At 35.2% G+C, this 4,662-nt stretch overlaps 1 protein-coding gene across 1 annotated transcript in view; it reads left to right on the top strand.

The window, feature by feature from the left end:
* Positions 1 to 4,662, top strand: part of LOC106475052 (sperm-specific protein PHI-2B/PHI-3-like) — a 12,629-nt gene that overhangs the window by 2,646 nt on the left and 5,321 nt on the right. The window lies entirely within an intron of this gene.

The following is a 4,662-nucleotide window of genomic DNA, read 5'->3' as shown; positions in this document are numbered from 1 at the left end:
TGTGTGTGTGTGTGTGTGGGGGGGGGGGTTGTTAAAGATTTGTGTGGATTTCCTGTCGCAGTTACTTCTTTAAAAGATGTTGTTAGTGCCTAGGTCTATGCGGCTGAAGTTTATATACTAGTTTAAGCTACATACATAGGGATGGCGGTGGTCTAGAACTCTTACTGAACCTTAACCCAGGCCTGCGATAGGCTTTTAGCGTATGATATGTGTGTGTGTGTGTGTGTGTGTTTCTCAATTTTTGTGACACTGTGACAACCAATGGCTGAAGTTTGGAATTTTAAGCAAGGCTTGTGTATGAAAACTAATTCCTTTGGTGATATTTTCGGTTCTATCTCGTTCCTGAACATGAGTATTTTCTGTAGGGAGAAGTTGAATAAATGAGACGATTTCGTTAAATGAATTGAACTTGACATTCCTTTTTGCGCAATTAAACCAAGATAATTTTTCCAACATTGGTATAACACTTTTTGTTTAATGTATCTACCATTACAGGTATTGGCTTACTTGTGTATTTGAAGAATTTGGTGCGAACATAATTGAAACGTTAGTCACTTGTCATAATTTTAAGTGGAACTTTTGACACTATCTGTAAAAATATAGGTAATAGTTTAACTTGGAATTATGTTTAACACAAACTGAAACTTCGATCTGAAGGTTAAATAGAGCTGCGTTGAACTTAGGTTAACTTTTTTACGCAAAGCTAGAAACTGTATAATTTGTAGTTGCAGAAATTCAAGTAAATTAACGTTAGGTTAAAAGTCCAATCCACTTAATTTTGTAGCTTAGACTTCAATATAATTTCAGATTAAACTCGTTTGTAAGAATGTGTGTTTCAGACTGGAACACGATGAGTCCTGCGCGTGTTTTTATACTATTTATTACCAGCTGGAGTACCCGTCCTTGGGCGGAAGTTATGTAAATTCATGGTTAATGAGAGGTTATCTTTGGTCATGAAAAGTTACTTTAAGAAATGGATATTGTGTATGCCCACGTAGATAATTTCATGAAATGTATTTCCGTTATTATTTTAGTTTCAGGACATCATTCCACTATACACACATTTATTTTTTGTGTGTGTCAAAACCTAATACAACAACTTGCGAGATAATTCGCGCTTCTACCTCAAATTTTCTTTAAAGAAAGAGAGAGAGAAAAAAAAAGACCGTCACTCATTTGTGATTAGGCATTAAGAATCTAGTTATTAACACTGTTTTTAGTAAAGATGTTCATGATTCACATTGTTGTGACGTGTTATATCATTGAAAGGGTTTTCTATAATATTTGATATAAATAACTATAAAAAAACTTAGTTGTTGTTTTTTCTTTAACCTTTGCTACAGGCTTCTTTCACTTTGACAGAGGTTGTAGGCCTAAGTTCACGAACAAAGTTTTAATTTTCAACACTAAGTGAGATTATAGTAAGTACACCTAACCTATTTCGGTCTGGTAATGAAACGCGTTATTCTCTGAGTTAGAGGATTGCAGAATAGATGCGATAACTTGCTGAATACTTCACAGAATTCACATTCATTATTCTTTAAGTACTCGTTGATTGATTATTCATATTTATTCCAAATGTAACCTTGTATAGTATCATGCAGATATTCCCTATTAATCCATCATTATCATGATTGGCAGATTCCACTAGCAAATAACTAAATTATAACACTAAAAATATAGCTTACAAAACTACTACATTCCGGGACTATCAAGTCCCTTAAAGAGTCCTAATGTAAAAATAAAACTTAAACTGTCCATTCACTGATTCTTTAGTTTTCTTTTTATGAGGATTATGATATACAGATAGTATTGACTTCTTGTCGTCACATGCATTCCTGTCAATTGGGCTCCTCGGAAGATTTGGTTTCTGCTAATAAACTCTTCTCGGAGTCACCCATCTGGCTGTTCTGTCACAGACATGCTTCTAAAGATGATCGTAATGGATGTTTGGCTTGTGTAACTTGTCTCTGGATTCTGTAAACCACATCAGTGATTCTTTTCAGTACAACGTATGGCCTTTCCCAACACCTGCTTAACTTTGGAATTCCCCCCCCCCCCTTTTTGTGGCGGAGATTGTACAGCCATACCATGTTACCTTGATGGAATCCAGTCATATCAGCATCAAAGTGACTTCATTTTATCTCTAACTGGTTTAAGTACGTTCTGGGTGAAGTCGTATATGACATCAGTGCTGTTTCTGAGCATCTACATCTTTTATTTGAGTGTTGAACCATATAAGTTCTTCCTCACTGGTGAATGGCACGTCTTGGATTATTCTCTAGACGTTAGGTTGGTCATCTTTGTCTTTTACTTCACTCTTTTTGGTATTTACACTATCCAGTAATACAACATTTCCATAGTTGCATCTAGAAGATGCATGATGTTAATATAGTATTCCTGAAATGGCGACTCACCTCTACTCTTGCATTAAAATGCCAAATTCTCAAATTTCAGATAGACATGCTAGTGAATATGTACCAGAGGCAGTGTTATTTCACGTACAACATACAAAAAGAATGTGGTCACTTACTATAGCAAGGGGAAAAAAAAAGATGCTGTCGAAAGGAGGTTCTGTACAAATTGAAAAGGAGATACTAAATGTTGTTCGAGCCAAAAATCATTTCCATCATTATCTATAAGGCCAAAGGTTTACATCTTGGACAGATCATGCAACATTGAAGTGTGGGTGAATTTCCTTAATCTGGAAGACCAGAGAGCAAAAACGACATGAAGTTTTTTTTTTCTTTCAGGATTTCAAGCAGAATTTGGGGCCCAATAAAAAGGAGTAAGAAAATTATCGCCACACGGAAGCCTGAAATAAAAGTTCATTGAAGAGACTTTGTCACTTCGAAGATATCAGTATTAGTTCTATAAACAGCCTGCACGAAGAAGCATCAAAAAACGTTGACCCAAGAGGATTATGGCAAAGATTTGTTAATTTTGCCACTGTGCTTTGCTGAATAAGAGGGAAACATCATTCACAAATAGTTGGAATAACCAAAAATCAAAGTGTAAATTAACAATAAATGTGAAGTCACAATAAGCAAGTGAGGATCGCTCAGCAGTTGTCTTTCATGTTTCTAGTGATTTCTTATAAAACACCAACTTATCAACTCTTCCTAAATCAATTTGTTCATAGCATACCGTTGTTAACTATATTTTCAATCTTGTTTTTGGAGTGTGCTCTTACTATCATAGTTTTGTAAAAATCGCTGACATAGCTCTTCCTCTAAACACATCATTTGAAAAACCAAAAATTTTGTTGGAATGTGAACGAGCAGGTAACAAGTTGAAGAAAGAACTGCATTGTTTCTTTAAAACAGCTGTACTTATTGTATATTGATCGATGATTTACTAAGAAAGACCATTGTTCTTTTGAAATATCTAATGCTCTGTTCAAGAAATAATTTTCATTATACTTATAAATCGTTGTTGGTCAATGTATTATTTTATCAGCATAATTTGTTTCAATACGTAAATATAGTTATTAATTTTAGGTTTTTATTAATTGTTCATAGCTATAGTATTTTCAGATTCTGTAGCATTACCGTGATTGTAGGCGTCGTAGAAAGAGCGGATGATTCTGTATGATCAAGTGATGTAGTCTTTCTATGTAACTCCAATAATAAGAAAGCCTGTTAGACTTGTAGCCTAGTCGGTATTTAATCAGTTTATTATTTGAAAGACTTCTACTCTGTACATATAGTTGAAGCTAGTCATCTTTCATTAGAGTAAATCTCTCCTACCACCCTTTTCTTCTTGGAAACTCTTCTACGTCTTTCTGTATTTCGTAAACAAACAAATTTCGAATTCGTCTATAAAGTCATTGTACTTCTTTGTAAATGCTTTGGACAGGTGCTATTATTCAGCCTCCACGTGAACGACCACTGTGGCGTGGTCCTCAATTCCAGTGACCTGGGTGGTGTCCGCTTGAGTACTGTATCATATCTGGCACACTCCTTACAATGTCCACATTTGACACCTTTTAAAATGCATTCAAGGACCATTTTAACCGTTGTTTTCAATAGAAATATTGCATGAGCACATCATTCACGACCAGTCGAACTTTGCTAATCCACATTCATCGTTCTTTCTTACATGTTTTTATTTTTTATTTCCAGAAATTTGGTAAGAGAGAGGACTTCCCGTCTGAAAATGCAACGCATATGAAGGAATGTAATACACTAATTTTTCCATTAATGACTCGGCCATGAGGGCGTTATAATGTTACGGTGAATCCCACTATTGGTAGGTTAAAGAGTAGCCCTAAGAGTTGACGATGGTTGGTGTTGCTACCTTCCCTCTAGTCTATCACTGCTAAATTAGGGACAGCTAGAGCAGATAGCCTTCGTGTAGCTTTGTGCGAAAATCAAATCGTAATAATTGATAGCCAAGTCTTTGTAAGTACATAACCTTTCTCAGTTACGCGGCTATGACGTTACTGTTACCTAAATTTGGGGCATTGGAACGCTAATATCTGTAGTTTTCTCCCCGAGATAGTAACTGCACAGTAGTTGAAGCAGATGAGGCTAATTAACATATTTTTCGGAATACAAGACACCCTTATTTTTGAGGACAAAGTTTTTGGGAAAAAAAGCTACAGTCGCATTTGAAAGATTTTTATTGAACAAAAATTCAATTTGATAGTTTAAAAATTAG

This window comes from Limulus polyphemus, unplaced genomic scaffold (assembly GCF_000517525.1).
Source record: "Limulus polyphemus unplaced genomic scaffold, Limulus_polyphemus-2.1.2 Scaffold8022, whole genome shotgun sequence".
Classification (NCBI taxonomy): domain Eukaryota; kingdom Metazoa; phylum Arthropoda; class Merostomata; order Xiphosura; family Limulidae; genus Limulus; species Limulus polyphemus.
The sequence above is the reverse complement of the archived record's forward strand: the minus strand, read 5'-3'. Positions and strand labels throughout refer to the sequence as shown.